At 42.5% G+C, this 23,384-nt stretch overlaps 1 protein-coding gene across 2 annotated transcripts in view; it reads right to left on the reverse strand.

Moving 5' to 3' along the window:
• Positions 1-23,384, reverse strand: part of PGCKA1 (PDCD10 and GCKIII kinases associated 1) — a 77,516-nt gene that overhangs the window by 39,731 nt on the left and 14,401 nt on the right. The window contains exon 1 of one of the 2 annotated variants that reach the window (XM_037064354.1): positions 2,732-2,873. The exons of the other annotated variant lie outside the window; for it this stretch is intronic. The gene's annotated coding sequence lies outside the window, so the exon portion shown is untranslated. Of the gene's footprint in view, positions 1-2,731; positions 2,874-23,384 lie in introns of those variants that run through there. 2 annotated transcript variants of the gene reach the window in all.

The following is a 23,384-nucleotide window of genomic DNA, read 5'->3' on the forward strand; positions in this document are numbered from 1 at the left end:
ATTGGTTGCCTCCCGTACATACTAGCCCTCCTGACTGGGGACTGAACCCCGGACCTTTCGGATTACAGGAAGACACTCAACCAACTGGGCCAGCTGGCCAGGGCAACATCTGTATCTTTTCAATAACGGAAGTGGGAGAAGTGACAGTCACGGCATTTTGGAAGCTGGAAAGTGGGCGGGTGGTGGCCACTCCCTCAACACCTAGAACACTGAATGAGAGGCTAGAGGTGGAGGAGTCCCGTGTTTTACATGGAGGGTCCTCACAAGGCGCCAAGCAGCAGGTGCTTCAGGCAGATGGGGGAACTGCTGCTGGGATGGTTTGGCGGGGGGTTGAACTATAATCAGGAAGAGTTCACACCCTCCTCCTTTCCCCTCCTGCAAGCACCTGCTGATGGTGCCTCCTCTACCGGAGCAGCAGCCTGAACGTTTACCCTGTGGTGAGGGCAAGCCAGAGGTCTCTGAATTAGGGGGTATACAGGTGATGTTGGGGGCAACATGCTATGTATAGATAGGAGGAAGATTAAGTGAAAAGGACAGAGCATACCGAGATTCCTCTTTTCTACTCCTCAACCGCACCTCCCAAACACTGGCATCCGACCAACCCATGGGGAAGGCCTGAAAGACCTGGACGTCGAAGTTCCCTAACAAGTGGTTCAGCCTGATCATCACAGCAAAGGCCACCACTCACGAGGGCTCCCTCCCACTTCCCCTGGCCCCCCACCTTTGCATGCACCGCCAAGTCAGTGCTCAGAATTTCACTTCTCAGTTCCCTACTCCTACACGTGAGAAGAATAGCAATGCTACCAAGTAGCCAAGGAAAACCAAAACAATCTGGAAGGATCAAGAGCCAGGAAGCAAAGGGAAAGTGCCCAAAATTGTTATTAGAAAATCAGATACAAGGGAAATACAAAATGTCTTGAAGCAAGAAAGTGATGCTGTTAGAAAAAAAAGGGCATTCAGAGAACAAAAAGACCTCTTAGAAACTGAAAACATGAGAGCATAAATGGGAACCTCGGTGGGAAGAATCTGTGTTAAACTGAAGAAATTACAGCAAGAAGATGAAGAAATAAATAATAGGAAAGAAAAACATAAATAATTCAGGAAGTCCAAGAAGACAAGAAAACAACACAAAACACCTAAGGAGAAGAAAACACTCATGAAATAATTGAAGAAAAATCCCCTGAACTGGACGGTAGATTTTCTACATTCAAATAGCCCCTGAGTGCCCAGCACAGTGGACGTAAAAGATGAGGTATATCACTGAAATTTCACAACATGAGGATGAAAACATTTAACCAACTTCCAGGGAAGAGAATAAAATTATATATAAAGGATGGGAAATTGACATGGTGGTATATTTTTCAACAGTCATATTGTGAATAAGCACACAGTGAAGTACAATGTCTCCAAAATTCTGAAGAAAAAAGAGAAAAAAGTTTTGTGTGAAAATGATTTCCAATGTCGAACTCTCCATTTAATCCCTCTAACAATCAAGTCAGGAGACAGGAAACAGATACATTTTTAGAGAGACAAATATGTACTTAAATAATTTTTAGTTCCATGAACCTCTTTTAAAAGCTACTGGAGGATGTGGTCCATGAAAATGAAGGGATAAAACAAGAAAAGCGGAGACATGAGGTCTAGGAAATAGGAACTGGAACACAGGGGGGAAGTGAAGGGACTCTTGCAGGTGGTGATGACAGGTGGTATCCGTGTGACCCAGCAGAGAGGATGACCAGTCCAGATGAGCAGGTCAGCAGTCTCTCAGAAAGACTTCTGCATAAGCATGAAGTTGATATCATTGATACAACACCTGATAGGAAACTGATAGAATCATAGAACGTCTTGAGAGAACATTTAGACAGCTGGAAAAGACTTAAATATTGAAAGAATGACAAATACATAAAACACACACATGAAAAACAAACAGATAAAAATAAGTAAGAAAAACGAAAACTACTAATTCCAGGAATACGTTGTGCTAGTTAAGAAACAAACAGTTTAATACATGAGCCATTTGTGAATAGCATCTATAGTCATAACAATGTAAATCTTGTATAGTTTTCTAATCAAAACTGAGGTTTAAGCATATTGTGTAGGTGACAACTGACAGTTTGTGGTGTGAATGGAGAGCATAAAGAGCTAAGTCTCATCTCCTGCAGGGAAAGTCGCTGTACAATGAATGCCCCAAGCGAAAGACTCAGAAGGTGGCAATACTCACTTGCCATTAAAGTATATGGAGGTAAATGTGAAGCAAAGCACTGAAAATGTTTCTTGGGGGCAGAGAAATAGAGAAGTAGGGGAGCTAGGACCTGTTTTTGTTTTTTTCCCTTAAGAAACCTTGCAGAACTAGCAGGTCCTTTAAACTGTACCCTGCTACGTACATAACTTTGATGAAACACTGTAAAAACAATTTAAAGTGTAATAGTATACAAAGAGCTGACCTGTGACTGAATTTCAAAATAACATCTATGTAATTCTGATAAATAATATCTGGGGTGCTCACTTGCCTTTTTTATAAATGGAGAGGCTTGGGTGACATAATGTCTAAGGTCCTTTGCCCATTCTCTGTGTGTGTTTATTTCTGGTATTTCTTTGTATGAGTGTCTGAACTTACGAACATAAAAACATGGAGAGCTGATAATCAACAGTGGAACTCCCCTGATTATTTTGATCAATAAAAATTAATATGCATTATCCACATATCTGCAAAAGCACAATCTGATCCTACCGAGAGAAGGCGGCACGTCCGTCTGCCGATCTGCAGAGAAACGCATGAGGCTGCATTTGTCTTCCTCTGTGAGAAGGCGCGGGAAGAGAGCTGAGGTGCCTGGTTGTTTAGACTCTGGCCTGTGACGCTTGGTTATGCTGACCTAAAAGTTAATATTTAGCCACCTCAGTGAGTTAAGCTGGCTTGAGGACGTGGTGGGGGGAAAAGGAAGGAAAGTGCTACAAACTCGATAAAAATTTGTGCTAAGGTCAATGTTAATCCTGGTAGCATAGCAAGTCACTTGCACCCTCTCTAGCAGATGCCAAGGAAGAACATGGCTAGCCCTTGAACAACACCAGCACTAAAATGCAGAGGGCTGGTGTGGCACGTTCAATTAAAGAGAAAGTTAAAGATTGTCCAGTTCTAACCTCCCATTGCTTCCTAGCTTTGAGACTCTAGGGCAAATTACAATTGTTCCATGCCCTGAGTTCTTTCTCTGTAAACTGAGGATAATAATACCTATTCCATGTGGTGGTTAGGAGAATTATATGTGTTAACACCTGTTGAACACTGAAAATGGTGTCTTGATATACTGTCTCTAAAAACAGATGCAGAGAGCAGTACAGATTTGCAGGGGCCATGGATTCATCTCTCTCTCTCTCCCCCCCGCTCCTTGACTCTTTTTCCCAGATATGTAATCTGGTCTTCAGAGGTCTAAGAGGAGAGAATTTCCCATGACGCATTTGGTTAAGTAAATCCCAAAAAGTCAAGGAAGAAATCGCTCACTGACCATAGCAATCCCGTTCAGTAAAATCTCAGGTTACAGTCATTGGCACTAACATGGTGGGTCTGACACCGATGCTTTCCTTTGATACCCGGTGCTCCGGATGCGTTTTAGCAAACGGTGCTGCTGCCAAGTCAGGGAGTCCAGCGGCTGATGCAGGGACACTCTCTCACTCTTTCTTGTGATGCCAGGCCCTCAACAATATCTGGCACACAGAAAAAGAGCTCAGTAAATGCTTGGTAAGTTAAAAGGGGGGAAATACATTGGGTATGTTTTTCGTACTCAAAAGTTATGTAACATACTTTACTGTCACAATTCTCTCATCTGAGAGTGCAGCTTTTTCTCATTTTTCTGTTTATACTAAAATTTTTCTAGTTCAAAACACTATATTAAGTGGAATGTTACCATGCCCTATTACAGTAAGTATAATTTATACTAAAAAATTAATAAAGAAGACTGTCATCCTAGGGAAGTGATACTTTTTAGTGGTGAGCTATTTTTGCTTAAAAAAACTCCCAAAGAATTTAACCCCTGTCAGACATTTGGTTTGTAAATATTTTCTCCCATCCCATAGATTGCCTTTTCACTCCACTGATGGCTTCCTTGGCTGTGCAGAAGCTTTTTAGCGTGATGTTCTACTTGTTTATTTTTGTTTTTGTGGTCATATCTAAGAAGTCACTGCCAAGATCAATGTCACAAAGGTTTTCTGCTTTGTTGTCTTCTTGGAGTTTTATAGTCCCAGATCTTATGCTTATGTCTTTAATCCATCATGAGTTGATTTTTGTGTGTGGTATAAGATAAAAGTCCAATTTCATTCTTTTGCATGTAGATACCCAGTTTTCCCAACACAATTTGTTGAAGAGACTACCCTTTTCCCATTATGTGTTCATGGCAGCCTTGGCAGAGCCCTGATGAGTGGGATTAGTTCCTTATAAAAGAGGCCCCAGAAGGTTCCTTCACCTCTATGCCATGTGAGGCTATGGCAAAAGGAGAACTTTGTATGAACTGGAAAGTCGGATCTCATCCAACACCTCTTGACACTTTGATCTTAGACTTTCTGATCTCCGGAACTGTGAGAAGTAATTTTCTGTTGTTTAGTCCAGTCCATTGTATTCTGTTATGGCGGCCAGCATGACCTAAGACACCATGTGCACATGAGTTTATTTCTGGGGTTTTCTGGGCTCTCTATTCTGTTCCACTGATCTATATTCTGTTTATAGCTGTGTCATACTGGCATTAATTATTGTAGCTTTGTAATATATTTTAAAATCAAGAAGTGTGATACCGTTGGCTTTGTTCTCCTTTCTTCAGATGGCTTTAGCAATTCTGAGTCTTTTGTGGTTTCATATGAATTTTAGGATTTTTTCTTTCTTGTAAAAAATGCCATTGAGATTTTGACAGGTATTGCAATGATTCTATAGATTGCTTGAGTAATATGGACATTTTAACAATATTAAGTCTCCCAATCCACAGACACGTATCTTTTTATCTATTTCTGTCTTTATTTTTATCAATGTTTTAGTTTTCAGTGGATGTATTTCACCTCCTTGATTAAAATTTATTTCTTGATATTTCACTATTTTTTATGTTATTATAGAAGAGATTGTTTTCTTAATTCCTTTTTTGGATAGTTAGTTGTTAGGATACAGAAATGCAACTGATTTTGTGTGTTGATTTTGTATCTTGCAACTTTACCAAATTCATTTAGTAGTTCTTTTTTGTGTGGAATCTTTAGATTTTTCTACAGATAAGATTCTGTGAATTTTTACAATGATTTCATAAGTGGTGCTAGGACAACACATTATTAGGGGAAAGTTAGATTCTGAATTAGATTAAATGAGAATAAATATTTGGAGGGAAATACAGAGTGAGTATTTCTCTAAATAAAAGACGAGGAAGGTCTTTTCAGTTACTAAAGGTCTAGAAGAAGCATGAAGTAAGAGATTAATAGAAAACATAAGAAATAAACCTTTTGCCCTGATTGGTATGGCTCAGTGGGTGGGGCTTCCTCTCACAAACCAAAAGGTTGCCAGTAGATTCGCAGTCAGGGCACGTGCCTGGGTTGCAGGTGCGGTCCGAGACTGGGGCGTGCAAGAGGCAACCAACTGGTGTTTCTCGTGCACATTGATGTTTCTCCCCCTTTCTTCCCCCCTCTCTAAAAATAAATAAATATGTAAAAAAGAAATAACATTTTTTCATCTTATAAGACACCATCAAAAGAATACAAAGGCCAAATGGAATAATATTTGTGAAAAAGATGGGTTACTATCCTTAACTTTAAAAAGACACCAATAAAAAAAATAACAAAAGAAATTATCAACCAATTAAGAAAAGAATAAATACAACAAATAAACACAAAAAATTATTTGACTATAGAACTAAATAAGTGCAAATAACTGGATAACACTTTTACCTAATAAACTGACCTTTTTGTTTTTATGATAACAACCAGCATTAAAAAGCCTTTAAAATATCAATAACTTTTTTTAAAGGTTTATTTATTTTTAGATAAAGGGTTAAAGAGGGAGAAAGAAAGGGAGAGAAACATTAAGGTGTGGTTGCTTCTCACATGCCCCCTACTGGAGACCTGGCCCACAACCCAGGCATGTGCCCTGACTGGGGATCGAACTGGTAATCCTTTTATTCTCAGGCTGGTGCTCAATCCACCGAGCCACACCAGCCAGGGCTAAAATATCAATAATTTTTGCTCCAAAAATTCCAGTTCTTGAAGCCTAACCATAAACATTATGAGAGAATCAGAGAGGTATAAACGAAGATTATTTTTAAAAAACTGTGTCCAACTTCATTGTTTTTATTTTTAATACTGTAAAGTTCTGCAAGCAAGTTTAGTGCTCAAAAATAACAGTATCTTTAAATAAATTATGATGCATCCATAAATTAGAAAAAGGGAAGATAACACTTAAGTGAAAAAGAAAAGCAGAGTATGAGACCAAGTGAAAAAAAGCAGGGCCTGTTTATAAAATGTCATTTCAATTTTAGCATAAACCACCACATATATAATTAAGGGAAATATACCCAAATGAAAACAAAGGTTATCTTTGGGCAGGTATTAGGATGAGCTTATATTTTTTGTTCAATGTGGATCAGATTTTATTTTAACAATGATATGTATCTGCAGTTTCTTCATAGATTTTGTTCTAGATTTCAATAATTTGTTACATAAAGATAGCAGGTCATATGATACTGGATGGGACTAAAGCACATTTTGAAAAGAACTAATAAGCATGAGTTTTCTTTAAAAAAAAGTCTATCTTACAGATTCAGGGAAAACCTTGGAATATCAGGAGAGTTGTGTTCGATTCTCCTTCCACATTTGTCCTTTTTCAATTTCTTCTTTATCTGTTACCTTCTGTTTTTTGCTTGTATTTGTGGCTGAGTTATTTGACATATACAAAATCATAATTTTATTTTTTCTTAGAAACTATACCCTTGGTTAAAAGTCAAAGACTTTATTTATTGTCTTATGTTTTTTATCTCTGAATGCATTTTTTCTGATGTTAATATTAGTCCCTGACTTCTCTGTGTTGCATTTGTTTGCCTTATTTGTCCCTCTCTTTTTTAAAAATAAACATTTTATGTATTTATTTTTAAAGAGAGGGTAAGGGAGGGAGAAAGAGAGGGAGAAGAACATTGATGTGAGATGAGAGAAAAACATCAATCAGCTGCCTCTTGCATGTGCTTCGACTAGGGACTTAACCCAAACCCCAGGTATGTGTACTGACCGGGAATCAAACCAGTGGTCTTTCACCTTGTGGAATGATACCCAATCAACTGAGCCACACCGGCCAAGGTGTCTCTCTCTTTTGATAGTTATTTCCTGTGTCACATTATTCTGGGTAAATAGCAAGGGGTCTTATTTTTTTCTGATCCAACCTTCTGTCTCTGCCCCTTAATGAAGAGCTTTAAAGCCATTTACATTTATGCTGTATGCTGACTTTCTTTTCTGTTTTCTTATTTTACCATTTTCTTAATGACTCCCGATTGTTCCCTTTATTTTCAGACTTGTGCTTTTTCTTTTTTAATCCTCATCCAAGGACATTTTTTCATTGCTGAGAGAGAGGGAGGGAGGGAGAGAGAGGAAGGGAGGACCAGAGAGAGAGAAACAACAATGTGAGAAAGAAACATTGATTAGTTGTCTTCATGTTCCTGCCCCAATAGGGGATTGAACCCACAACCTGGATTATGTGCCCCGACCAGGAATTGAATTCATGACTTTTTTGGTGCATGGGATGATGCTCCAAGCAACTGAGCTGCACCAGCCAGGGCTTCAGACTTCTGCTTTTAATTTTGCCCTCATTTTTAATTTTCTGTAGTATGTTGCATTTTATAAATTTATTGTAGGAGAAAATGCTCTCTTTTTAAAAAAATATTTATTTATCTTTAGAGGGGAAGGGAAGGAGAGAAGGAGAGAAATATGAATGTATGGTTGCCTCTCATGGGTCCCCTGCTGGGAACTGGCCTGTAACCCAGGCATGTGCCCTGACTGGGAATTGAACCGCGAACATGTGGTTCATAGGCCCGTGCTCAATCCACTGAGCTACACCAGCCAGGGCAGAAAATGGTCTCTTTTATCCTCCTCTTTAAAAAGCATATTTCCATAGGGTGGTACCCAAATGAGACTTTCGTGCAGACCACAGGTGCCAATTGGAAGCATCTCGGGTAAATGGGGATGAATCGTTACCCTATCTCTGGGTGGTAGGGATAAGGAGATGCAGATTTCACTCAGTGAATTTTGTATCTAAGGTGCTTAATAAACACTCAAACAGAGGTGTTCAGTTGGCAGCTGTACACATTGCCTAGAAACTTAGGAAAGAGCTTTGGGTTCAATATAAAGATTTCAGAGTCATTAACAATATGCCTAATAAATAAAGCTATAAAACTGAATAAAAATATGGAGACAATAAGTATGTAGTGTTAAAGACCAAATTCTGAAGAACACTGCTTAATGTGGAGAAAAAAAAAGATTAAAAAGGAGACTCATAAACTGCAGCCAGAGGAGTAGGAAAAAAAATGTAGAGGGTTGAATTCATTCCTTGCCATGTCTTTTCAAAAGACTTGCAAATGAAATGACTTCTGGCCAAGAAACACAAGAAGAGTTGTCCCATTCCACCTTGGATTTGGATGAAAATTAGTAATCAGGTAAAAGCCCCAAACGAGACTTTGGAGTGGAGCCACGCTGGGTCTACAAGGGATCCCAAATGAGATGGCACCATGTTTACACTTCGCCAAGGTCACGGCATCTTCCATATGAGGCTGAAAACATCACCACTACCCGAACAGTCAAACAAGTCTTATCGGGAAAATGATTTTTCTCTTCGTTTCTATGTTTCTGTGCTAGTAGGTTGGCCCAGGAATAAATGCATGAGACTTTTACTTGGGGAAAAAAATAAAGAGTAGTGGGTAATGGAAAAGGGCGAAGTGTTTTAGGGTGTAAGGATCGGTCAGTTGTGTTAAATGCCTTTCAAAAATCTAAGCAAAGGACTGTAAATGCCTCTTAGATTTAGCATCAAGGTGGTAATTTGCAGTTTTGGTGACGTGGTGCATGAATCTGGAGGCCAGACTGCTATGAGTTACCCAGCAGTAGAAGGTGAGGACGCAGAAACACCACACATACATAACCCTTAGAAGAAACTGGCTTTGCAGGGAAGGCCAGAGATAGTGAGGGAGGAGGAGGTATGATTAAAGGTAGGTCTGGTTAACTTGGGGAAGTTTTCCAGTTGCTGAGATAGACTGATGGGAGTCTAGAAAAAAGGGAGGGGCTGCAGAGAGAAGAAAGAGACTGGATGAGTACTTGAGTGTGCAGGCAGGAGGGGACAGTGAAGGATTAATGAGCCTCAGCCCCGGGGGTGGTGCTGAATAGGTGGCCTTGTGCTCAGAGTCTTCATTTTATGCATTTTCCTGTTTTGCAGAGACTAGAAAGCTAAAAGATGTCCCAGACTCTCTCGCAGCAGGGTTCCCACACAGACTTGGATGAGAAAGGAAGCAGGAAGTGAGACAGAGGCTGGACGTTGGCTACTTTTCCTTAGCAGTGTCCCAGGGTCCAGGTGCTTTGTGGATGTCGATAGGTTGAGTGTGAACCTCTTTTTTTTTTTTTAACTTATGCAGCTGTAATGGGCATCGTGTGACTCCAGGGCCATCATTTGCAGCAGCTCTGCAGCGAATCACAGCTAAGACAGGGCTCCTGGACTCAAGTGTTCCAAGCACTGTTTCCAGTTCCCCTCCTTTTTGGTTGTGTATGAGGCAGCGCCGTGGGAGCGCTGGTTCTGAGCTGGGTTTGCGTTATCAAGCCTGCTACTCTAGCCTTTCCAGGGACATTGGAAGCATTGAATTCTAGGGATTAAATTTCACTTTGTTTGAAATGGCTAATGGAATTTCTGTTTTCTGCAAGTGAACTCTGACAGAGAGGGACATCTATTCTTGTAGCAGGAGGGAAGGAAGAAAGGTTGAGGGTAGGTACAGATAAATAATTATTTTGGGAGATGGCAATCTTCTTAAATGCATATTAAAAAAAAAGTTTGGGTGTGCAGAGCTCCAAACGGTTCCTGGAGAGAATACAGGGCTTCTGTGAACTTAAATAAGAAAAAGTCACACTTTTTCTTATTTTAAAAAAGAGGTTAGTACTGCCTTCTGTACTAACCTCTAACTAAAATTTAGTATGTATTTCGATCCTGAATGTAGGCATCAAACAATCATTAATAGTTGCTACGACTTTGTCTTGTAGAAATCACAGGTATTTTCATACTACGTTAGTTATTGTGGACCTTGGATACCATTATGCTCGTAACTATGGTAATTATTAGACTCCTGCTAGATCCTGTTCTGTAATGCATGTATAAAGAAGCACATATTATTACTAAAAAATGATTCCTCTATTTTCTTGGTAATCCTATGCATGTTAATTTATGCATTCAAAAATGTTATTCTGAGAAGGGGTCCATGGGCTTCAACAGACTGATAGAGCAGTCCAGAGCATAAAACACATCAAGAAACCTGTTCCAATGTCTTCTATTTCCCTGGAAAGCAGGGTTCCTAAGCTCTGGCACTAGTGACATTTTAGAAAAGATCATTCTTTTTTGTGGGGGGCCGTTTTTCGCACTGGCGGCTGTTGAGCAGCTTTGAGCCACTGGGTACTAGCAGCACCCCTTCCTGACTACAGGACACCCAAAGGCAAGTGCGGGGCGAGTGTGGCTTTGGTGAAGAGCTGCTACAGTGAAGCGATGCTAAGCATGAGGGGTGGAAGGTGACTGGGTCTGAGATCTGATGAGAGCAGAGAGTTTAAAGTGAACACAATAGAGGGTAGAGGAGAGAAGTGACAAAAGCCACAGGTGGCTGAACTAGGTTGAGGGACCAGCTGAAATCCACAGTACACAAACCCTTGGAGAAGAGGGTCTCAATTTGTTCTTCTGCTCAATGGACATGAGGAATAACGTTCAAATCATGGATGTACCATCAATGGCATGTGAGACAAGCTGGAGTTTCCTGCTGGAGTAACCTTTGGGCAAAGAAAGCTACTTCAAAACATACTTCATGTGGCTCTTGCCCTATTTTTAAAAAATATTTTATTTATTTATCTTTAGAGAGAGGAGAGAAGGAGAGAAACATCAATGTATGGAACTGGCCTGCAACCCAGGCATGTGCCCTGACTGGGAATTGAACTGCAATCGTGTGGTTCGCAGGCCCGCGCTCAACCCACTGAGCCACACCAGCCAGGGCCTCGGGCCCTATTTTAATACATGGATCTTACAATGTCACATATAGCATCTCTATTCCAGGAATGAGGACCATCAGTCACTGCCACCATTGCCACCGTCATTTCAAGATCACTGGGCCTGCCCCAGGTGCTATGCCAATCACTTTACACATGTTATCCTCACATAGAGAAAGCAACAGCTCTCTTTATTGTTTAGCAAACAGCTCTAGGCTGAGTCCCATCTTCAGCACTTGCAGACAGCCCAGCACGAGAACAAACAGATGTCCAAGAGGAAAGTCATGTCTGTGATGCTGGGTATTTTTAGCAAGATGCATTATTTAAATAGGTTATGAAGGTATGGGACAGCGTGTGTGTGCTGTGTATTTTTAGGGATAGTCAGCTGAACTGGGAGAAGGAAAATATATTTTTAGAAAGATGATACATACTATAAGCCATAAAGAGGAAGAGTAACTTCAATCCAGTTTCTATAGAGAGAGAAACTTTCTTCCTGTTCTCTTTTTACTTGAGCTCATGTCCAATGCCATACGATAGTGTCACCTGGCAAAGGGGTGTGAGAGTGGCTGCCCAGACTTGGCACCTCCAGCCCTTTTGTGGCTTCCCTTTCTCAATAACCCTTTGACAAAGGCCAGGTGTTTCGAAGGTTGGCTTTTTCCTTGTTTGATCTCAGTGTTTCTTGCTAAGAATGATTCAATGTGCCTGAGTGTCAATAAATAATGGGTTTCAGTATAGTTTTTTGGAGTATATTTCCCTAAAGGCTGCTTGGTGGCATGCCTGGGATTGGTTTAGTTTTGTGTGAAACCAGTAAATAAACAATGTGATTACGAGGCTGCCTGGTCCCCATGACTCCTGATACCTGCAGAGCCCCCCAGGTGACAAGAAAGCAGGGTAAAATATTCTTCACCTAAAACCAGGCATCAGAGGCTCTGAACTTGAACTTCACTGACAAAACACCAAGGTGCAGAAGTGCAGAAGCCAGATTGGAATGAAAGAGATTGCAGGAGCGCTGGGGCAGCTGGGGCAGCACTGGGAAGAGTGTACGAGCTGCGTGCACAACCACTAGGAAGAAGAGTGGACAAGCCAGCCTTGAACAAAGACATATCTGTTCCTGATTAACTTTATTCTGAGGTACTGATACAGGCCATAAATCCAAGCCTAATTCATGAAACAGTGCCTGACAGTCCTGGCTGTGTACAGGGGAAGTATGCGAGAATGAACTGGTTAGAGCAACCCCAGGCTGAACTGAGACAGGCTGGTCAGCCAGGACAAGTGGAATAGGGAAACTGAGATAGACAGTTAAATGGCCAAGCAGTTTACAGCCAACTAGTAAATTGAAAAATCCTACCTTCCCATAACCAAGGAAACTTAAGAGTAAATGGCTACACTTCTCCCCAGTCAATCGCCCTGCTCAGGGAGGTAGACAGAAATCCAATCAGCGCCCTTCGCACCAAGCACACCCCAGGGCAAATGAAGTCAGGGGAATGTATCTCATTTTGGTACATCCGCATAAAACTGATGAATAGCCTACGGAGATCTTCCCCTAGAATCCCTGCCTTTAGAAATTAGAACCCTCAAGTCCAAGACCCAGTGCATGCTCTCTCTGGAGCACACCTTTCTCCCCGCTTGGCCGCACGTCTGTGCTTTTCTCTCCTAAACTCCAGGATTCCCATGAGACGTGCACCCAGGGGAGCAACGGGCAATGGCAGTTTGTCCCAGGCTTACCCTGAACCTGTCTCTGGGACCTCCTTTACTCTGGCTCTCCAGTGGGCTCCCAGAAGCCCTGCCATGGCTCACTTCTTCCCCATAACATTTCTAGACAGCCAAAGGAAAGCACCGCCTGAGCCCTCTCCTGTTGCTTCTTCTAAGCCCTTCCTTTGTTTCACTCTCCCCAGCTGATTAGGAGAGTAAACACGCTCTCAAAATCACCTGGGCTCGTGTTGTGAAATCTTTCCTGCACAAACTCAAGAATCCATACATGGCCCTACTGGCTGGCCCGAGGCTGACCTGCTCCAGGCCTGGCCCCTTTCCGGTGGCAGAACAAGTTCAGGGAAATCTGTTCATTTCTATCTATTTTTATAGACTTCCCCCTGAGCCCTCAACACACACCATCCTGCTATTAGGGAGAAGAGTGTTCTTTTGTAAAGCCAGGTCAAACGATCTCTCCTTGGGAAGCAGCTGACTGATGTGCAAACCAGGCAGACCAGTGATCACCTGGGCTGAGGTGCTCTGCTGTTTCAAGGTGAGATGCTGGCCTTGTCCGACTGGAAGGAAAGAATCCAGCTACATGATCTTTGCACACACTGGGAACTCACTCAGTGAATGGTATCCAGGTTCCAAAAAGCAGCAGGCAAACTTTGAGACTTGATAGCATTGAGGAAGAAGCATGGCCCCGTTCTTCACCTAAATTGTATGTAATCAGCAAATGAGCAGGCAGTTTTTATTGGTTTGTGATTCACTTGAGACTTAGTTCCAATAAAGACGATGTGATGACATTTAAAAGCTTGGCTGAAACTAGGAACACTGGAATGACCCAAGGGGCCTTTGGTGGAGAACACGGAAGATACGATGACACGTAAATGCCATTCACTTCGAGGGCGGGTTTCACGAGCTGCTGGTTCACTGCACCCGTGTTGTTTCCGCCACCTGACTGCTCTCCCAGTCCGATGGCACGGGAAAGCGACGGTCTTTCGTGCACAGGGTTTGTTTTGTTTTAGAGAGAGACTCTATCAACATAATCTTCTCAGCCATTTTCCCAGGATAAGGCACATAAAAGTTGAATGACTCGCTTTCTGAGCACAGAGTGAAATCGGGATTTAAATACCAGTTCCCCTGTGCCTCGTAAACTGCATGCTCCACACGCCCTGCCCCACACAGAACAGGCGTGGCCACACGGGTGCCGGCCCAGCAGCGTGGAGTGGACTGGCGCTCACCTGGGCTTAGGTGCTCTGCGCCTTCAAGGAGAGATGCTGTTCTCACCTGGTTAGAAGAAAAACCCTGGTACATGCTCCTTCCTCCACTAATGTGGCCTTTGATCTGGGTATGGGGTTGATGACAGGAAGGCTGTTGGCTGCATTTTTCTTACCCCTTGTAAGTATTTCATGGGGTTACTAATAAAAAAATGTAAGTAACAAATAGTTCCAGTGTGTTTAGGGCCTTTGCTGTGGAGTAGCTGACATTAGGATGACTCTTCGTGACAAAGGACTGCCAGACCCTGGATGTGGAGTAGGATGTAGGCGCTCAATGGCGGTACCAGCTGTTGGAGAGAAGTTTATGCTTGGGGGTAGTTTGGGATGAACTGCGTCCCTCTGCAATTCATATACTTGAAGCTCTAACCCTCAGCACCTCAGAATGTGGCTGTATTTGGAGAGAGAACCTTTAAAGAGGTGACTGAGGGAAAATGAGGCCCTTGTGGTGGGGGAGGGGCTAATCCAATCTGACTGGAGTCCCTGTTAGAGAGAAGATCAGGGCACATACACAGCACTCAGACTTTGGGATGGCCATACGAAGAGTCAGCAAGGTGGTGGCCAAGTGCAGGAGAGGGCAATCCTGATGACACTTTGACCTTGGGCTTCTAGCCTCTAGTACTGTGAGAAAATACATTCCTGTTGCTTAAACTACGCAGTGTGGTATTTCATGATAGCAGCCCTAGAGTCTAACACAGCAGTCTAAAAAAAAAGTAAAGAGCCCCAACTGGTGTGGCTTAACTGGTTGTGCATCAACCTGCAAAGTGAAGGGTCACCAGTTCAATTCCCAGTCAGGGCACACGCCTGGGTTGTGGGTTAGGGTCCCTGGTCAGGGTGTGCACCAGAGGCAACGAATCAATATTTCTCTCTTGTATTGATGTTGCTCTCCCTCCCTTTCTCTCTCTCTAGAAATAAATAAATAAAATCTTTTTTAAAATGTGAAGAATATTTGGGATTGTCTACAGTAAAAGCTTGCTTAGGTTAACTCAGGGTTGTCTGAAGTGCTGTCCCCAGGAAGTCCGTAACTGTTATCAGAAAGAAAAGGCGAATTTGGGGCTCGGGTGGTCTGGGGCAGCGCTGGTCAGAGCTTTCTCTGGCGTGGAACCTCTGGGAGAGTCAGCAGCGTGAGCCACCTCACCGGCTGTGGGTGTCGCCCAGGACACCTTTCCTTCCCTCGAATTTCATTTCCAATCCCTTGCCTGATGAATTTATCTTTCCCATGTTTTTTAAAACTATCGGTTTCCTTATATTCAAACCCTCACCGAAACCTGGACTATACCAACAGTGCCTGATAATTTTATTTTCTGAATGTTTCTGGAATTAGTTCACTTCCCTCTGCTGAGCGGCCATTGAGACCGGCCACCAGACTGCAGGACCTTTTGGAGGGGCCTGTCTGCCCACGCTGCGCTCTCCAATCAGTTTTCCACAACAGAGGTCGAAAGACACCAGCTCCCAGATTTTAAAGACACTTCAGCAGCTTTCCATTGCTCCTGAGATGAGCAGACAAATTCCTATCCAGGTTTTCAAACTTACCGCGAACCACCTTCCTCTCTGGGCGGCAGCTTCACAGGGCTTCTTTCAGTCCCACGTTGCTTTGCTCCCACCCACCCCGCGGTCTCTGGCCTTGCGACCCCCTCTTCCTTTACCTCCCTTATTGGTTCAAATCCCTCTAGTATTGATTAACATTGCACTTGTCACTACCGAAAATTTACATTAGTGGGACTCTTTGGTTAATACCGGAATATCCTTCTACACTGAGAACTCTTAATGTATAGAATATCATTTGTGAAATACCCAGTTAATTTAGTAAGATTTGGGGAGGGCATGTCTGGGGTACAACGTGAAGAATTTTCACAAAGAGAGAAAGCGAGCCAGGCTGAAGGAGGACGGTTTCGTTACTTGATACAACATATATATGATATCGGGTCTTGGTGCTGGAGATACATGTGGATGCTTAACCTTTTGTTAACTTCTGATTTTGAAAATTTTCAAACCTTTCAACAACTTGAAAGACTAGTATAATGAAGAGGCACACTGTTAATGGTTTTTTTTTATCTTCTCCCACAAAGCTATTATTTTTTTGGTTTTCTGTGGACAGGAACTCTGATCATGCCTTCAGAAAGCTACAAGGCCACGGAACTAGATCAGGAATGCTCATGCTTCAGGAAGGCTACCCCTGCTCACCGGCAAACAATCAATCACAAACTATTTAGGGCTTCACTGAAATGAGGCACGGTGGGAGATAAAAAGATGTTTATGGGACATACTTAAAAAATTTATAACCATTTGGAAAAAATAACACTTTCACATGAAAGAATGACCCACAATAAAAAATATTAGATAAGGGCTCAGTGAAGGAGAGACAAGGAGCTGAGAGGTCGTTCAGGGAATGACACTGTTTCTAGTTATGCTTCTTCATGGAGAACGATTCCCTGTTCAAAGTGGCACAGCTTGCTACCAACTTTCTTCCTGGTACTGAGAATCCAAGTTGGAAAAATAATTTTATGAGGTCAATTACAAATAAGCAGTGCAAAGAAACCAAATGCCGTAAGCAATATGGTTGTTTTCAAAGCAATATCTATAATTATTTTAGGTCTTTGCTGGAAGGACAATCGAAAGCTAGGGGACATACGTGTTCCTTTATGGGCCAGCCTTAGCTTGGTGGGCTGAAGCCAAATAACTAACCCATTTTTCCCCCTAACGAAGAATAGGCTATTATATTAAATCAGCCCCACACTAAGACCCGCCCCAGGGAGAATGTAGTTCCCAGCGACCCGGCTCCTAGGCCTGTGGGTCTGGGCAGTGCTTCCTTCATAACCCATTACTTCCACAGTTCTGCGTCTAGGCTCAGAGACATCGAAGAACTAAATGATGAATCAGATCATCACCTGACACAAATGTGAAAATTACAGGGAGAAAAACATCATGTAAGTGGTGGGGTGGGGTGGGCGAGGTTACTAGTGTGCAAAGTTAGTGGGTGTGTGTTTTTCACGTCACACAGGCTGTGACCGCTTGGGCACTGTGTAACCGACATTAGGCCTTTACAAAGACGGATCTTCAGGTCTCAGGGCTCATTTTAGGGGCGGTTCTGTTAAAATGCAGTTCACATATACACTTGGCCCGAGAGTTTGGTTCTTCAAAACCTCAGTTCTAGATTGGATTTTCCCACCTGGAAAGGAGTCAGGAAGGGACATTGCTCTCAGCATCACAGGATTACTTGTGTAAAAAACAACGAAACTATTAAACAAAGAGTGGAGCTGAAGCTTTTTTTGCTTTTGCACATGGGAAAACTGCAGCTGTCAGCAGGAAAGATACTCGAAAGCTACCTGCAAGTCAAAGCCCAGGGATTCGGGGGCACGGTGGGAACAGCGAATTAACAGATGTCCACGGTCCACCCACCTTTTCTCTCAAAACTTTTAAGCATGAAAGGTTACTAAAATTTCTTAGAAGTCTGCCACTTTATTATTTTGTAATAGTTTTACCAAGATATAATTCACGGGCCCTACCATCCAGCCACTTAATGTGTACAAGTCAGTGGTGTTTAGTATATTCATGGGGTTGGACAGCCACCACCACAATCAACTTCAGAACATTTTCATCATCCCCTCCATGAAATACTGTACCCTTTAGCCACAAATTCCTGATCCCCCATCATCCTCAGCCCTAAGCTATCACCAACCTACTTTTCCTCTCTGTATTTTGCCTATTCTGGACCTTTTGTGTAAATGGAATCATATAATATGCGGCCTTTTCTACCTGGCTGCTTTTGCTTAGCATGATATTTTCAAGGTTCATCCATGTTGTAGCATGTATCATTCCTTTCTATGGCCACATAATAGTCTATTGTATGGATGTTTCACATTTTATTTGCCCATTCACCAGTCAATGGACATTTGAATTGTTTTCAATCTCTGGCTACTATGAATAATGCTGCTATGAATATTCATGTACAAGTTTTTGTGTGAACAGATGTTTTCATTTTTTCTTGGAGCAGAACTTTTCTAGGAGGGGAATTGCTGAGTAATATAGTAATTCTATGTTTATTTACCCTTTGAAGAAACACCCGGACTGTTTTCCAGAGCGATGCACCATGTTACATTCCTACCAGCCCTGGACAGGGGTTCCACTTGTCTACATCCTTGTCTCCACTTGTTATTACCCATCTTTTTAGTCACAGCCATTCTCAAGGCCCTTCCACGCAGTGGCATGCCTTTAAGAATTCCCTGCTTACAGAAATCCAACAAGTCAACAACATACATAATTTCTTCATATGCATGCAGTGGGTTGATACCTAGCTTTTAGGCCAACAGCAATCCCATGTATGCCTCAGAACATTATTATCCCAATTTTACAAAGCAGTCAAGGCTTACCCACGTTAGGAAGCCCTAGAGCTGGGATTTGAATGGCTACTCTGTGCATACATAAACTCATCAGGATCAATTTGGGTAATGAAGGAACTGAAATTTACACAATTAAAGCATCTAGTAATGATGAGTAAGATGTTGAAAGACTTGGCTTTTGGATTATCTTGGTGTCTGTTAAACGATGAAGGAACTGAGAAGTGATTTCTGTGGCCACGGAGCAATTTAAAGGGAAGCAATTTAAAGGGCTAAGCAGTCCCACATCACTTGGGGTAAACTATTGTCTTTATCACCCCGCCTGGAAAATGAGAACATTAACTGTCTGAGGGGTATGGTGATAAGTAGCATCGAATAAATAGCATGTGCTATTTACGTTTGCCTTCTGGCCTGTGCACTCGAGAGAACAAGGCCAGTTTCTCTTGAATTACTACATTCTCTGAATGTGGTCAGATAGGTTATTTAGGTTTTGTGATGATTTTCTCTGATGTATAATATGGTGCCTTTCTTTTACTCCTTGTAGTCGAGGAAACATTATTTTGCAACACACATTGTTTTGAATCTTGGCCACAATCGTGAGCAGTTCTGGAAATTAAACCCTATTAGTAGAAAGGTCCCACTCACCGCAGCCCCTTCCAGAAAGCTGTTCTGTGGCATGGCGTAGGTGACTACTGTGTCTTTCTCTAGCCTCTTCCCAATTTCCACACTCGTGTATGTGGCTCCACTAAATAGAAGAGCGCAAGGAGACTGATCTAAATTATTCATAAACATTGCTAAAGGTGGTTGAAATATATTTCTAGGATACTTCCATCATTAGGATAGTTTTATTCTTTCATTAGATTTATTGGCATGGCATTGGTTAGTGACATTGTATAAATTGCTAGTGTACAATTCTGTAATACATTATCTATACATTGCACTGTGTGCTATATAACAAACACCACTCAAAGGTGTTTGTGATCTTTTTATATATAATTTCCTGAAGAGAAACTACACTACAGTTCTCCAGCTTCAAGAATCCTAACAAAAACAGCATTCTGTTTTGGGGTGGGATAGAGTTCATTTGGGAATGAGAAAAACAGACTTGAATGCTCATTATTTTTAAAAAGTTTATTTTGGGAAAAGGATGTGGTTATCTCAATCTTTAGCCTGTACTGGGCAGCTCTGTTTCAAGGGCTTATCCTCCAGTGGGGTGAGGAGGTGGGGCTGGGGCTAGGTGGGTGTGGGTAAGATCGCAGTTCCAGTTTTCCCACTCTTACTACCGTATTTTGCCATGTATAATGTGCACTTTTTTTGCCCAAATTTTTGAGGGGAAAATAAGGATGCGCATTATACATGGGTAGTACTAAGTCCGTATCCACATAAATGCTTCTAATCCTTTTATTTATGCTTATGTGTTAAAAGTGTAATTCTAGAAAGCAATAATGACATCTGTATGCAAAATAATACCCTAGAATAAGATAATTGGTTTTGTTTCTAAATATAAATAAGTATAAAATTGAGTTAAAAAATTAAAATGGAAGATTTTTTTCCTTGAAAATCTGGGTAAAAAATGTGGGTGTGCATTATACACAGAAATATGGTAATTTCGTGCCAGGGGTCAAGTGCTCAGCAGAAGACAGACACGTTGTTTTTATGAACTGTATACAGTAGTGGGAACAAGGAAATGAGAGGAGGATGATTTCTCAATTTCATTTCTTAAAAGGTGCTGTGTGACTGCATTTCTTCTAAACCCAATGTTTTCTGCCTACTGCGACTGACACGCATCCTTCTTGGTCTGGTAGTGCATGGAAACACCGGGAATATTATCCCTCAACCGGAAGTAAGCCAAGCAGGAGAGTCGGGAGGACTGACAGCTGATGAGTCTTTAACAAGAGACAGTGCTGATCTTTGGAATCACTAAGCCTTGGCATTCTGACCCGTGTAAAAGGTGAAGTGAGCTCTTTCGTAGGGGAGTGGAAGAAAATCCACCAAGTGCTTACAGACTGATTTCTGAGTCTCTTGAGTCTCACTGAGTCTTCACAGTCACATCAGCGATGCCACCGCATGGAAGTCAGTCAGGGGAGGTGGGGCCTAACGGCAAAGCAGCTATTCTGAGGGTGGTGGGCAACACTGAGGAGGCAGTCTGCTGGCCAGGGGGGTGGGTTTGGGGGTCCCACCACTGGACCGAGTCCCAGCTGTGTCATTTGCAGGCTCTGTCACTTTGAACCACTGGCTTACCCTTTCTGATCCCACTCCTTTAAGCTAAATAACGTATATAGATCACTTTGAGTGCTGGGCAGATAGTAGGTGCTCAATAAATGGCAGTTCTTCCTGCTCTTCTGACAAAGAGGGTTTAACAAATGCCAACATGACCTGGGGCCTTCCCCTCTGCTCATCCAAACAATTCACGTCGTCCCGCATTCACTGATGGGGTTTCAGTGCCTGCTGTTGTCAGGGAATGGGCACCAAGGAGTCAAAGACACCCATACAACAGTCCTGGCCTGTGGGGACAAGGACACCTAGGTGATGTCAATAGCTGAAACAGCGAAAAGAGGGAGAGGGAATTGGTGGGGGTGGGGTGGGGCAGAGCTGAATTCAATTCCAGGTGGGTCAAGTTGAGAGGGGTCCTGGGAGATGCAAGTGGATCTGCTCTGCAGGGAGATGTTGTCAAGGGTCCTATAGCCGTGTCAGGGGAGCAGGGCTGGGGGGGAGCATGGCTGGGGGGGGAGCATGGCTGGGGGAGTGCCCGGGAGCCAGGAGCGGGCACACACTGTGACCCTGACAGAGGCGGGTACCCCTCAGGACCCCCCAAAATAGAATGTATGATTATTTAGGTTTTTGACTAATATTTAACTTACTAAATAAATTAAACTACAATCCAAAAGTGTAGTTTTCTTTTGAGTTGGGATCAACTACAAATCTTATATTCTACTTAAAAGTCCCTAAATGTTGTCACTCTTTTGAAGAATGATTTTCAACTTGATTAAAGCAAAAAAACATTTTAAGTATTCTCATTGTCTGACTAATAAACAAATCCTCCCCGACTACTTAAGTCACTTTGTAACACTAATAAACTAAACTCATGAATAAGGTGAAGCTTCAGTTCTCTTAAACATTTTAATCCAGTGTAACGCAGCAAAATTATCTCAAAAGTTTCGACTTAATGATCCAAAGTCTAAATCCATCACCAAGTGACATATTTTAAAGTAGAACCACAAGGCTAAATCATACTAATTAATAAATTATCTTAAAAACTATGAATATTATAAAAAGAAAAAACTGAATATTGTATATATTTAAAATACTAAATACAGACATTTACACAGACTTATCTAAAATTTTAAAAACTTTGAATTATATTTAGTGCATCATATTTATACTTCATTCTAAACCATCCAGGGTTAAAACACTATCTTGTAAGGAATCTGCTCTGACATGGAATCGAAATCCGACAAAGGGCTTCGTCCTCTGACCCCAGTCCCCAAGTTCAAATGACCGGACACCTAACTCTCCAGTCTTTTTTGATTCCTCGCCTTCCACACAGGCTGCCTTGCCAACTGACCCGAAACGACGGATCCAGCCACCTTTTAATTCTGCTCTGAATTCTTAGTTCACCTTCCTTCATGCCAGAGTCGGACCTGTGCCTAAATTGGGCGTCACCAGCTCCCTCTGATAAAGGTGGCAGGGGCGTAGGGGCTGGAGTGAGAAATGAGATCGTACCCTTGGAGCCAAAGGAGAGGGTTTCAAAAAGGAAGGCTTCAGCGATGTTAGAGTTTGACATGCGGCAGGAAGTTCATAAGATTGAAGTACGACTCTTAGATTTAATGGTCATTCATTTAAATTTAGGATCCAAATTTCATCACTGAAATTTTCATGTCATGATGCGAGTAGAAAACAAATAGCTACATATTAGGGGTGAACGGGAAGTGAAAAATTGGCAGTTGCAATTAAAGGCAGGAATGACTATGACTTTTCAACTTAATATTTTAATAAGGAAAACGGAGAGAGGGAGAGAGATGGGAGAGACAGAGACAGAGACAGAGACAGAGACAGAGAGAGAGAGAGAGAAAGGGAGAGAGAGAAAGAGAGAGAGAGAAAGGGAGAGAGAGAAAGGGAGAGGGAGAGAGAGAAAGGGAGAGAGAGAGACAGCCAAAAGGCAGAGGAATGAGGCTCAAACAAAGAAATACTTGATCAGTATTTTATTAAAAAAAAAAAACAACAACGGTGAGTGTGTTTACCAAAGAGAGGTGACTCCTTTTTCGGGAGAGGGAGGGGCGCTAAGAGTGGGCCAGTGAGGACAGAGGCAGGAAGAGCCCTTGAAGCCTTGTGTGGAGGACTGGGGCTAAGAGTAAAGGATCCCTGGTGAAAGGTTGACCTTGAAGAGGAAATGGAACACCTTACCCTCGGAGAATGGAGGGAATGAGGAAGGGACTGATAGGGAGGCAGATAACTATGTGGATGCCGGTGGAGCAGGAAGTGGAGGTAACTAAGGCTGGAACTGCCTGAATCTGGCTTGCCCGGGGCCAGTTTGGCAGGGACTCAGTGCACAGACGAAACTTGGGCTGGGATGGTGACAGCTTCAGAAATGGCCCCAAAGAAGCCACCACAGCTTCCCAGTCGGGTGGCAGTTCATAAGAATCACAGATCAGAGAGCCTAGAGGTTTCTATGCAACTGGGTTTAAGAAAGTGAGATGGGGTGAAGACACGCTCAGACGCGGTCACTAGCACCTCCGAAAGTAGAAACCGGGTCTCCTGGCCTCCAGAACCACACTCCACCCCCCATCCCCCAACACACACCTCCTCTCCCTCCCACTGGCTCAGATTCCCTCATTCTTCCCCTCTGGGCACAGTCACTTGC

This window comes from Sturnira hondurensis, unplaced genomic scaffold (genome assembly GCF_014824575.4).
Source record: "Sturnira hondurensis isolate 20B ecotype Veracruz unplaced genomic scaffold, ASM1482457v3 Scaffold0015056, whole genome shotgun sequence".
Taxonomy (NCBI): domain Eukaryota; kingdom Metazoa; phylum Chordata; class Mammalia; order Chiroptera; family Phyllostomidae; genus Sturnira; species Sturnira hondurensis.